Below are 14,043 nucleotides of genomic sequence, written 5' to 3'. Positions count from 1 at the left end.
GAAGGTGGAACCAGGCCTTCCACAGTGGGTGGTGTTAGGAGACAGCATTATGCGAATGGCAGGCTGACCAGGGCACTACCCGTGTATGGATCACAGGCTGGGCTGCACTGGGCAGTCTGTAAGCACAAGGCCCTAAGTCTTGTCGATGACCCAAAAGTCTCTGCTGCTTCTCCTCTATATAGCGCATAATCGATTCAACTTCCTTGGAAGTCACTTGGTTTTAACAAGAAATTAGCACACCAGGGTATCAGGAAGTAATTCTCCCATCGCTAAAGAACAGGAACAAGGCCGTGCAAAAATTGACGCTAGCAATTTCACTGCTTTCTTAATAAAAATGCCTCTTCAAGCAAAAATTTTAGGAAGCATTTGTTCTGTGTGTGTAAGTATGTGTGTGTCTGTGTGTGTGTGTGTGTGTGTGTGTGTCTGATTTATATTTACGAAACATGTTGTGACATTATTTGAACTAATTTGCTGGATATTATTCAACAGTCACTGTTAGCGTGCTCTCTGGTGTGCCAACAAGCCAAATAAAAGAATGATTATAACCTTCTTAATGACTTCAACTTTATGTCAATTAAAATTTGAGCATGTTGGGTGAGGACTCTGACATGCTGAGCATAAAAAGAATACAGGAAAAAAGACAGACAAAGACGCAGAGGGAAATATTAAAAATGCATTAACCTTGCGCGGGCACTTGTACACAAAGTCACAAACTTCCTTTCAAAAAGCCCACAGATCAGTTCTGCTGGTTCCTTACACTTCTCAGGAGCCTGGAGAACAAGTAGGGTGCCGAGCACTCGCTGGTGTTCCCTTCTCCCCTGTAATTTACTAGCTTCAGTGGGTCTGGTTCAATGTGCTCTCGGCAGCTGGGGAAGTTTTATTAACTCCTTCAGGTTAGCAGGCTAATTGATGCAATTTAATCAATTCTCCCAATAGTTACCAATTAGGCAACACAATATTCCCAGATGCAATCTGTCACTCATTTAACAAAAGTACAGCCTGGCTGGGGTTCTGAGAGGCACTAGCCTAAGCTCCAGATTAAAGTACTGACCAGCCAGACCAGGCCAGCTCTGCCTCTCAGGGGCTCAGGGTCCACTCTGGAGCCCAGGAGCTGTGAGGGGAAAGGCCAGAAAGGCCAAGAATAAAGAGATATGGGAGGGGGAAAAAAAGACAATTTGGACTAAAAGCTGAACAAAGCAGCTACCTAGGAAGTGTCCCATTTAAGGTTTTACATCTTAATGCTTTTGGGGACTCGGTGTCATTAGAGATGCCCAATTAAATAAGGAAGAACACCAGAAGGAGAACACGCCCCACTCTAGAATGCATAATTCATTAGCAGTTTTAGTCATTCTCTTGAGTTACCAAAAGCCTCACTACACTTTCCAGAGTGAGGGTGTTGGCCAGACTATTAATGCACAGGAGAGGACAGACTCACTTTAATGCAGAAAAAATTTTATAAATGGGAGCTTGATTTCCTCGTGTTTTCTTTTCCCTACTCTTTTATTGAAATCTGATTATTCAATTAGCAATAATTAGCAACAATGCCTCTGGTAAACCTCATTGGCTATGATATAGCCACAGCACAAAGCTGAATCTGATTTTTATCAATACATGAACATAGAACATTGACTAGTCACTAAACTTGGGGGCTAAGCCTGAACTGGTCTTTTCCTGCCTGTCCTAGGGCCAGTTCACTACCGGGAAGCAAAGCATTTGAGCCATTTGAACTTCTGTCATGTGTCTTTCTATTCTGAAATTTTCAATATATATGTAATCTGGAAAAATAAGACTTCTTTTTTTTTTTTTTTTTTTTTTTTTTTTTTTTTGGTTTTTGGGCCACACCCTGTGACGCTCAGGGGTTACTCCTGGCTATGCGCTCAGAAGTTGCTCCTGGCTTCTTGGGGGACCATATGGGACGCCGGGGGATCGAACCGCGGTCCGTCCTAGGCTAGCGCAGGCAAGGCAGGCACCTTACCTCCAGCGCCACCGCCCGGCCCCAAAATAAGACTTCTAATTCATTTTAGAATTAGTTAGAAGTTGTTTTATTTCTTTTTTAATTAACTAACTGCAAAAAAAATCCACTTTAAGGTGAAGGACATAACCAAAGAGAAATAGAGAGATAGGATGCTAAAATACTGGAAAAGTTAAAATGCTGGAAAAGCCAAAATTAACAGGGAAGCTTAGACTAGGATCACACTTCCAGGTCTATCACAGTGCTTGGGGACGCTTGTGTTTGGGCCTCCCCACTGCAGAATAAGGGCGAGTGAACAGGACCTTCTGGGGCTTCATCTCCAGGGCTGAGAGCCAGCACATCTCCCAGACATCTCAATTCACTCAGGACCCCACAAACTAAACCCCGTGGCCATTTATTTTGAAACACCAGAGCAAGATGGATCTGAGGTGGTCGTTTTACTCTTTTTTTCTTTTTCTCATTCCCTTCTTTTCTAAGAGTCTGGCATTCCCAGAGGGCACTGCAGTGACCCCGCTGCCTTTCCCTCTTGTTCCTGTGCTATTACATTTAATTTGTGTGCTTTTATAACTTTGTACTTACGCCCACGGGCTTTTGAACAATGAGCATCCATTCAATAAATCCAAGAAATAAATGGCTTGATGATTGTAAGTACTTTGAACTCAACGGACAGAGGCTCTACATCAGTAATACAATAGTCAGAGTACCGGGATAAAAGATTGAAAAGAAACAAGGCTTTTTTAGAAGACACACACGCTAATTGTCAACCTTTGTTGAACAGTGCTTATTTTCCTCATGTGTACTCAGTCCTCTAAATCTCTTGGCTCTGTATTTTTTTTTTTTTTTTGGAGAAGAAAATGACAAACATTTGTAAAGCCAAAACATGCATTTATTCATGCTTATAAGAACAACTTCCTTTGAAGGATGGGGTGGTGAGTGGAAAGCATACTGTATAATGTAAGCGATATTTAAGGATTTTCTGCAAGCTTGTGAAAATAATGTTGATGCAATAAGGAGGCCTTCTGGAGTGTCCTATAATCTGAGTTGTGGGGGATACACTGATTTTTTTACTTGGTTTATTAAGCAGAACTTAATTTAAAATCTGACAGATAAGGAAAATCAAGATACTTTCATCCTGCAGTTGTGTCTTTATAGAGTCAAATATGATTGTCTACAAGGTCGATTTCTGGTCAAGTGATTGAAAACTAGCATTTTAAAGAAACACGTATTATCATTATTGGTCCAAGGTACAGATATATTCTAAGGCAAGAGAGGTTGCATAGGAGACTGAAAACAATAAGCTTTAGATGCTTTCCTTCCTGGACTTTCTGTACCTCATGTCTAAGAGAATCTTCTCCTGATTAATGTCAGCTTCTATTATTCAAAGCAATCCCCACTTTCACATTGTCAAATCCAAAGTAGAGAGCGCTGTCCGAATCTCCAAAGTGGAGAGAGATTTCCTTCCTCAGCTCACTCCCAATCTCCCTAGTTGGGCCATCATTTCTACCTCTTAAGTCCTCCTGCCAGCCTGCCAAAGTGCCCTGGGGTTCCAGAAGACCCTCCTGTAGCCATTTTCTCCTTTGCTCCATTCTGAAGGCCGAGGGCCCTGTGCCCTCTGGGCCTGTGCCCTCTTTCCTTCCCAAGCCTTATTCTCACTGTGGTCTCATCCATCACTACGATTCTGAATATCTGGGCACCAAGAGTCTCACTTTCAGTCTAAGTTCCAAGTCGCTCTCGTGTCTCACTATTGATTGATTCCTCCAGGTCACATTCATTCCCTTTACTGTTGTTGTGACAGGGTGAGAGGGGGAGGTGCCTCCCCCCCATACTCTTTTAGCTATGGTGCTTGTAGACTTTCTGTAGCATGCTCACCAAGGCTTACATACCTGGCCTTCGTCTCCCTGGAAGCTACACAGACTGGCTGCTATGTTTGCATGCACCATATGCTGAGAATTACATTCTGGAGAGCAAAAATTTTGCTTGGCATGTGTGGATGGTACCAGGGATCAAACTCATGGCTTCCTGCTTGCAAGGCAGCACTTTGGGCTGAGCCATTTCTGGGTCCTTGCCATTGATTTAAATAAACAGTATCTCAGTCTCAACTCTTCAGTCCACAGAACCTTTTCCAAATCCACACCGGCCTGGTGACTTTCTGGTTCAAAACCCTTCAATGATTACCTGCCAACATTTAGACACAATCAACCCAACTCCTCACAAAAATGCTCCCATGCTTGCCGTGTACCTACAATATCACTTAGTAACAGTATCCTGTCCCTTCATATCCACACCCCCCACCACATCCTAGACCCTTACAGTTTCCTGAATCAACAGAGCTCTGATTAGCATTAGATTTCTGCACACATGGTCTAAAAAAGCCTTAGAAACTAGTACATTGAAAGCTAAACAACAAAATCAAGCTATTTAAAAACAAATCATAAATAATAATAGCACTGTGGGGCTGGATAGTTCGGAGGATAAGGCGATTGATTTCCTTGTACATGCCTGACCTGGGTGTGAACCCTGGCATTCGGTATGGTCCCCTGAGCACTGCCAGGAGTGATTCCTTGAGTACAGAGCGAGGAGTCACCCCAGAGCATTGCCAGGTGTTGTCCCAAAACAAAACAAACAAATTAAATAGTAGCACTATGTTTTGTTTTGTTTTGTTTTATAGAAAGGCAGGACTTAAAAGTCTAAAAGGTGAGGCCAGAGTGGTGGTGCAAGAAGTAGGGCATTTGCCTTGCATGCGCTAACCTAGAACAGACTGCAGTTCGACCTCCCGGTGACCCATATGGTCCCCCAAGCCAGGAGTGATTTCTGAGAGCATAGCCAGGAGTAACCCCTGAGCATCACCGGGTGTGACCCAAAAACCAAAAAGAAGTCTAAAAGGTTAAGGAATTACATTACTATGCGTTGTCAGGTTCACATCCATGTCTGTCTCATGGAAGAGTCTTTGCTCATGGATGGGGAAGCAAAGTTCAAACACATGAAATGACTTAGCAATAATAAAGGACTAATAAGACAGGGTACAATAAAAATATGAATGCTTTCCTTTTTCTGGGGGAATAAGGTCATGCAGGCTATTACTCACACACAGAGTATGAATTGTCAACAATCCATTCATTTTTAAGTCCCTGCAGTTCCCCTTTGTGCTATTAACGTCTGATGGCTGTCTTTGAGCATGGGGTAAGTTCTAGAAAGCTTCACAGAGAGTTCAATATCAAGAGCACTCGTCTGCAATAATGGCCTGGGCATAATGAGAGAAATGTCATGTTGAGCTGTTCAAAAAAAAAAAAAATCAAGCAGGGTATCAAGAAACCTGAAAAAGAAACCAGACTCCAGAACCAGAGTTTTATTTTTATTTTTTATTTACTTGTTTGACGTTATTTTGGGGCGACACAAAGTGCTCAGGGTTTACTCTTGGATCGATGATCAGGGATCACTCATGGTGGGACTCATGGCACCAAGGATGGAATCTGGGTTGGACATGTGCAAGCCAAGTGCCTTGGCCACTGTGCAACATTTGGATCCCACCCCTCAGAAGGGAGCTGAGAAGATGCCTCTATTCCATTTCTAGAGGCAGCTTGAGCATTTTTATACCTCAGACTGCTGAACATGACTCTCCAGTAGGAAGAGCCTAAAGGGAGCCTTGGGGAGCCTAAGGAAGAAAGGAGCACTTTTATTTGCATCTGGTAGTTGACATGCTCGCTTTAGATTGTGGAATATTCATATTTCTAAAACAGAGCAGGTTAATGCTGGGCATCACTCTTCTGGGTTCATTTGTTTCTTCTCTCTTCCTCTTTCCTTTTCTATCTTTTTTTTGTTTGGGGGCCACATCCAGCTGTGCACAGGGTAACTTTTGATTTGTTTTGTTTTGTTTTGTTTTGTTTTTGGGTCACACCCAATGGCACTCCTGGGTTACTCCTGGCTCTGTGCTCAAAAATTGTTCCTGGCAGGTAAAGGGGACCATAAGGGATGCCGGGATTCAAACCACCATTGGTCCTGAGTCGGCACTTGCAAGGCAAACACCCTACCGCTGTGCTATCTCTCCAGCTACAGGGGTAACTTTTGGCTGTGTACTCAGGAATTACTCCTGGCAGGCTCATATAGGGTGCTGGGAATAGAACCTGGGTCAGCAGCATGCAAGGCAATTGCTCTCCCGATGTGAGAGCTCTAACTCTTCTGGGTACCTCTGACAATTCCCCTTCCTCAATTGTGTGGCACAGCTAGTCGGGATAAGCAGACCTGTCCAAATACCAAAAGCCAAGAAAAGCAGACACCATTGAGTGGGACATTTTCTAGAGCCTCAGGCGGTATCAGAACTGCATATTCAGATGAATTTTTCTCTAAAAGGACATATATATGGCAGAGTTTTTCTTACCTTCCATGTCCTAATAATGGTAATTCTACTAGACTGAATGGCATCGAGGTTGAAAAATATCCATCATTTACTAAAAGCCTGCAAGTACAATGACTAACATCCAATCCAACTCTCCAGATATTGGGATCCTTATTTTATTTATTTATGTACTTGTTTATTTATTTATTTATTGGTTTTTGGGCCACACCCAGTAACGCTCAGGGGTTACTCCTGGCTATGTGCTCAGAAATCGCTCCTGGCTCGAGGGACCATATGGGACACGAAGGATCGAACCCAGGTCTGTCCAGGGCAGCCACGTGCAAGGCAAATGCCCTACCACAGTGCTATTGCTCCAGTCCCAGGATCCTTTTTTTTTTATATAAGATATGATGAAAGCTTGAAGAATTGTGCTAGATTCTCTAAGATAACCATTTTACTAAAGAAGAAAGCACCTCTAGTAAATGCAAAATAAACCGAGAGAACATGTCAAATTTTCTATTATGACACAGTGCACAGAAATGAGCCTAAGAGATAAGAAAAAGGGCTGAGCATGTAGCCTGTATGCCAAAGGCCCAGGCTCAATCTGAGCACCTGAGTCTCCTCAGTCTTTGTCCCAAAGCCAGCACACAGAAAGACCATTTTGTTTTGCTGTTGAGTCACCTAGCGATATTCAGGGGTTACTCCTGTCTCCGCACTCAGGAATTACTCCTGACAGTGCTCAGGAGACAATATGGGATGCCAGCCAGGGATTGAACCTGGGCAGGCCACAAGCAAGGCAAGTGCTGTACCTACTGTATCATCTCTCTGGCCCAAGAGAAAGAATTTGTAACAGGCTTCCTCAGTACTTGGCTTTAGTTTTCACCGACAAGAATGAAAGAGAACTTCTTTCTATCATTTAGGTGAGGGAAGCTATAGAGACAGTATTAGTGATCATTAATACATTTACATAGGGCTGGAGAGAGCATATAATGGTCAGAGTGCTTGCCTTGCAGGCAGCCAACCCAAATTCAATCCAGATATACCGTCAGCCCTGCCAGGAATACGGTATTTTCCGGCGTATAAGACGACTTTTGAAACAAAAAAAGTCAACCGAAAATTGAGGGTCGTCTTATATGCCGAGTATATCCTGAAAAATGTTTCAATATGCCGCTAAATGAAACAAACAAACAAAAAAATCAGGCCGCAGAGTTTCCAAATCTCTTTCTTGGGGGCTCCCAAACAGTACTTAGGAGATCTGGGGGCCACTTCTGACAAAACCCAGCTAACCGTGTTGGTGGTTCAGTGCTAGGGTCCGAGGATGGGGTGTTTGGTTCATGTAGTGTGGGAGATTAACTGATGCCACCAGGGAATTGCCAGAAAAGGTGCCTATGATAAGGGACCAATCACTGCAAGGCTGCTCAGACCGCCTCTCTAACTCAGCCAATGCAAGCAGGCTTTCCATGCATGCAAATTAGACAATGTTCTGGACCCGAATCTACACTGTAAAAAACCTGCTCAGATTGGCTAGAGTCAGAGAGGAAGTTTATTACAGTATAACCTTTGAACCTTTGCTTGTTGTGATTGGCTCACTGTGGTACATACAGTTGCAGCACAGGAACGTTCTGTCTGATACAGCGAATATAGGCCTAAACCTATGTTTTAACTGCAAAATTAGGGAGTCGTCTTATAGGCCGGCAAATATGGTAAGTCCTAAGCAACCTCAGATGTGTTCCCGAAACAAAACAACAGAAACTAAAAAATACATTTACATAGCACTTGTTATATGCCAATTGCTAAGTATTACCTGAAGTGTTTCCTAAGCATCATCTAATTTAATCATCACAAGGATCCCATGGGCCAGGTATTGCTTTGCCTTTTCTTTCTTTGGCAGGGAGGGGAACATACCTAGCAGTGCTCAGGGACTACTCCTTGCTCTGTGCTTGAGGGTTCTAGAGGGGCCATATGGGATTCCAGGGATCCAACTGGGGCTGGTTCTGCCTGTCTATCTGGGCTGTCTATCTGGGCTCATGCTTTAATAAAAGACCTGAATTATCATCTAGATCACAGAAACATTTCTAGTTTTATCAGGTACCAAGGCTCATGCTAGCTTTTGTATTATTTGAGGGAGGGGGGAGGTTGGGGATTTGGCAAAATACACCTAACATGAAAACTTACCATTGGAGAATGGAGAAGGTACTTGTTCTGAATATATATGATTAACCCTGGGCTTGGATCCCAGGAATTGCACTTGGTCCTCTGAACACTGCCAGAGTCACTCCTTTGGACTTCTCTGGAGTACAGAGCCAGGAAAAGCTCCTGAGCTTTCTTTGAAGCATGCTCCAAAAACCTACAACCCCCAATCTTTTAATGCCATTATCAAATATAAAAATAGTAATCCCTGAAAATGATCAATTATCTAGTCAGTGTTCAGCCATCTCAGTAGGTACAAAATGTTTTGTTTAAAAGACATGTTGCCTGACGAGGTTCCAAATAAAGTCAACACAGTGAACTTTTTAATTAAAATCGTGTTTGCCAGGAGACAGTTTGAGATATCACAATTTGGGCTCCTGCCTAGCATGTGCCCCCTGCCGGGTTCCAATCCCATCCTCACAAGTATGGCTGGTGGGACTCTGGACCCCAACACTGCCAGGGTGGCCCTGGAAAGACAGGTTGTGCAGTGCCACATCCTCAGGCCTCACACTGAACCTTCAGCCTGACTGGCCAAAATGGCTGGGAGGAGTCTCCTGAACACCCGTTGGGAGCACCACTCGGGTACACACTTAACTACTTACTTTTTTCTTTTTCACTGTAACTTACCAGCCACAAGCCAGGTTTTCTGTCCTATATGATTACCTAAAATCTGGATTTTGATTTTGGTGGTGTTGAATCATGTTGTTTGTATGTGTGTGTGTGTGATATAATAGTAGTTGTTCTAGTGTGTGTGTGTGTGTGTGTGTGTGTGTGTGTGTGTGTGTATGTGTGTGTGTGTGTGTAATAGTGGTTGTTCTACAGCACGAGGCCGACAATGTCTGGAGAAGCGTTGCAAATGCTGCTGTCCTGCTGTCTATTTCCCAGTGATTACCCCTAATACCTCTCTAAAGAGGAAGATCTTCTTTGTTTCTAGTGCTACCACATGTTCTCTGAAAGGCAGGAAAGACCCTTTGTTCCTCTTTGTGAAAAATCTGGTTGCTAGAGATGTTCTCAATGCTGGATGACTGGGCTGGTCACTGTTTCCAAGAGTTCAAAGGACAAAAGTAGAAAGACTAAATGTCTGTACCTACTTAAAACACAAAAGCACAACCAGCAACATGAGCCCACACAGGTTCTTCTTATTCAAGATCAAAGAGTGATTTCTACTTTATGTCTTCATATACTATTCCCACCACCATGAACCTGAGCTCCCAAGGTAAAGGGATAAACTGAAAACATTCACAATTACTCATTTGTTATAAACACCTGCATTTTAAAACAAGAATACAAAGCTTTGGTATGAATATGATCAGAAACATTCTATTCTTTTAATTGCCTATTAGAGATGTCATGTCATATGGGCGGCTGATGTAAGAATACAATGGGTAGGGCACTTGTCCTGCACATGGCCCACCTGGCTTTCAATCCCCAGCATCCCATATAGTCCCCCCAAACTCTTCTACAACTGATTCTTATGCTCAGATCCAGGAGTGATCCATAAGTATTGCTAGGTGCAAATCAAAACAAGAGAAAAAGTGCCATGGATATTTGGTTATGCTGTCAGTTGGATCGGTTAGTTTTAATATATTAAAGCTTTCAAGGTTGCTCTTTTAAACTCTGTTTGAAGATGTCTTATCCATGCTGTATGCGTGATCACTCGCCTTTATTCCAATTCTATTGGGAGAGAGCTGGTAGATGGTGGTAGCTGTGATATCAGGGGATGTCGATTGCTGGGGAACTGAGGATAAAACCTCAGAGCTGGGAACTGTGGTTAATGATGTGGGGCATGACGGGGATCAACTGAAGCATGCAAGGCGGCATCTACTGCTGGGCCTCCCCTGGGTCGCTATACCATCAGTAACCTTACACACTATCCCTTGTCCTTTCTCCCCATTTTCCATTAGTTTATTACTATCAGCAATAATAAAAGCGACGGGTCACCTTCAATTAGTCCCTTCACTCTCTCCCAGCGTGTCCTGAATTAATACCCTTTAATTCCCAGTAAGCTATCAAGCAATCAGGAAGCCAATCCTACTTTCGCTTTGGACACAGTAGTTGTTCTGTGCCAGTATTGTCAGTAAAGTAGCCTTTACATTACATATGATTTGTTGGGCTGGGCGGTGGCGCTAGAGGTAAGGTGCCTTCCTTGCCTGCGCTAGCCTTGGATGGACCGCGGTTCGATCCCCCCAGTGTCCCATATGGTCCCCCAAGCCAGGAGCGACTTCTGAGCGCATAGCCAGGAGTAACCCCTGAGCATCACTGGGTGTGGCCCAAAAACCAAAAACAAAACAAAACAAACAAAAAAAAACAACATATGATTTGTTCTCTTTCATATTATGAAAATCATTTCATGGCAGTTCTACCAGTGATAATGTAAATAATATTCATCATTAGTCTCAGATTTGTGGCTCTTCTGTCATGCGGGTCTGTCTCCAGTATATAGGATGGGGAAAACTATGATTCATGGGCCAAATTTGTCTGTGGTCTGCTTTTATATGATTTGTGAGCTAAGAATAAAGTTGTTTTTGTTTTTGTTTTGTTTTGGGTCCACACCCAGTGGTGCTCAGGGGTTACTTGCTCAGAAATTGCTCCTGATAGGTAATGGGGGACCATATGGGATGCCAGGATTTGAACCAACGTCGTTCCTGGTTCAGCCACTTGCAAAACAAATGCCCTACCGCTGTGCTAATTCTCCAGACCATGAATAATTTTTACACTTCTAAAGGGTTGGGAAAAAAAGCCCAAGATATGTATCTCAAAAATATGCAATTGGTAGCACATGACATGGAGTCTAAAATATATTACCTGGGGCCAGGAGGCAGGAGAGGAGTGAAGGGACACTGTGTATGTGGGCACAGCCTGCCCAGGCCTCCAGACTTCTGCTGTGGAGATCTTGGGGTGGCACTATTAGGATGGTCCCCACAACAATTAAAAAGAAATCACAATATGGCTCTTTATGGAAAACTGGCTAATCCCCATTCCAACCAGAGTTCTCAGGAGGAGGACAAAAGTCTCTGGTTTTCTGGATTTCATAGCAATCTATGAAATTTGCCATTATACCTGCAACTCAGTATGGTAAGATCCAAAATTCTTGGCTTAGAGCACAGCTTCTTTCCTTGAGTAACTCATGTTATTCATTTAAAGTCTACAACCAAAAAGTGAGTGGACAATCTTCTTGCCCATAGCCTTTTGTTGTTGTTGAAGATGCCTCTTCATTTTTCCCCTTTTAACTCTGCAACTTCACTAGAATGTTTGTTGGTATTCATCTTCCTGGGATGATGGCTTTGTTTTCCTTCTTTTCCTTTCTTTTCTTTTGGTTAGAGAAATAAAAGCCAAGGGCTCATACATGCTGAACATATTCTCTACAATTGAAGCCCTTGCCTGTCCCTTCAATGTGTAGTTTTTTAATTATTTTCTTCCTAATTTTGGGGAAGTTCTCCAGAAGTATGGTCTTTAGTACATTTTTTTTTATCCTTTTGGGCAAGGGATTCTGATTTTACGTATATCTATCTATCTACCTACCTACCTACCTACCTACCTACCTACCTACCTACCTACCTATCTATCTATCTATCTATCTATCTATCTATCTATCTATCTATCTATCTATCTATCTATCTATCTATATCTCCTTCAATTACTTTAAATTTTTTCTTTTCTTTGCTTTTAGGTTTTTCTTTTCATCTTCTCTGTTAGGGCAATATTTTTATTCATAACTGCATATAGTTAGCATTTCTCAGCTGATTATTTTTCTCAGCTGATTTTTGGTAATAAACTATCCATTTGAGTTTTTGTAATTGATTCTACTTTGTGATATCTTGTGTCATTAATGCATTTCAGTTGTAAAGTTAGCTAATAGTCTATTTCTTATTCCATTATGGTTAGTACAGGCTTTAGCCTCCTTATTCTTCATTCTCTTCTGATTCTTTCTACACTGGATATGGCTGTGGTTTTTCTACTGCAAATCATTTCTGCATCTCTCCCCACCAACTCTTTTCTTCATTTTGTATTTATTTTGGATGCCCACACCCAGTGGTTCTCTGCTCTCAGAAATCAATCCTGGCAGGCTCAGGGGACTGACTATATGGGACAGGCTGCCAGGGATTGAAACGCCCTGCCCGCTGTAATATCGCTCTGGTCCCTCTTCTTTTTTTTTTTTTTTTTTTTTTTTTGGTTTTTGGGTCACACCCGGCAGCATTCAGGGGTTACTTCTGGCTCTGCACTCAGAAATTGCACCTGGCAGGCTTGGGGGACCATATGGGATGCAGTGATTCAAACCACCGTCTGTCCTGGATCCACTGTGTGCAAGGCAAATGCCCTACTGCTAAGCTATCTCTCCGTCCCCACCTCTTTTGTTCATTTGTGTCTGAAGTTCATTTTCCTGATTGTTCAGGCAGGCTAGTCTGGTAAGTGGGAAGTTCACATTGGTGGAGATCCAGAAACACTTATTCTTTATTTCTGTGAAGCATGAATAATGCTAGATTATCTTTTAATTTGTTCTGTCTTTTTAGTTTCTGGGCCACATCCAGCAGTGCTCAGAAGTTACTCCTGGCTCAGTGCTCAAGGATTGCTCTTTGTAGGCCTCAGGGACCATATGGAATACCAAGACCATATCCGGGTCAGCTATTGCAAGGTAAACACCCTATCCCTTATTCTATTACTCTCCTATAATATTACTCCAGCCCTTCCTGGCTCTCTTTTTCAACTCTTTCGCTTTGCTTTCTTTAGGGACTACACCAAGTAATGCTCTTGAGTTACTCCAAGCTCTGTGACCAAGAATCCCTTACACCATTTTTTACCTTAACCTTTCCCTATGGTCCATCATCCTTCCCTTACTCAGTGAGCTTGGGAATATGGTTGGTCCTACAAGAATGTTAGCAACTTGGATCCAAGAGCTCATTGAACCCAGAGGAATCCTGAAATCCTGTAGGGGATTTCTTCCATGACTCATTTCCTTCTGCTCCTGAACAGACACTAGGAGCATCTTGTAGCTCTGGGATTGTCACTCATCCCCTGGCATTTTGCGTTTCATGTGTCAACCTTTATTTGTTCTCAATAGGTCTCTGTTTAAATGCTCTATCTGCTATGGGGGAGGGGCAATGACAGGAAACGTAACAGCTTTAATAGGTCCCTTTTCCAAAATTCTTCTTACAAAGCTTCTACTACTGCTATTACTACCTCTTTCTACACACACACAGATATACACACAGACACACACACAGACAGACACACACACACATACATACACACACACACACCTTTGTATTAAAGACCTTCCACCCTGTGAGACTTAGAGATGAAACCACTCAGAACTTTTAAGAGGCCTTCTGAGGAGCCTTTTACTCACAACATTCTATAAAGCAAGTCAATATTTTTCTTATCTATGAATGCACATTTGTGTACGTATAAATATAGATTCTTTGCAATCTATAAATATCTGTCTCATCCTTCAAAAAGATACGTAGGCTGGAGAGCTAACACAAGGGGTTAAGGAACTTGCTTTGTATGCAGTCGACTCTGCTTTGATCCCTCATACTACACAGGATGC

The 14,043-nt window shown here is 42.7% G+C and overlaps 1 protein-coding gene across 2 annotated transcripts in view; it reads right to left on the bottom strand.

The window, feature by feature from the left end:
* The window catches only part of DYM (dymeclin), a 340,760-nt gene that overhangs the window by 99,432 nt on the left and 227,285 nt on the right, over positions 1-14,043 (bottom strand). The gene's annotated exons all lie outside the window — the stretch shown is intronic.

Source organism: Suncus etruscus, chromosome 10 (genome assembly GCF_024139225.1).
Source record: "Suncus etruscus isolate mSunEtr1 chromosome 10, mSunEtr1.pri.cur, whole genome shotgun sequence".
Taxonomy (NCBI): Eukaryota; Metazoa; Chordata; class Mammalia; order Eulipotyphla; family Soricidae; genus Suncus; species Suncus etruscus.
Note: the sequence above shows the minus strand (reverse complement) of the source record. Positions and strands in the feature narration are given on the sequence as shown.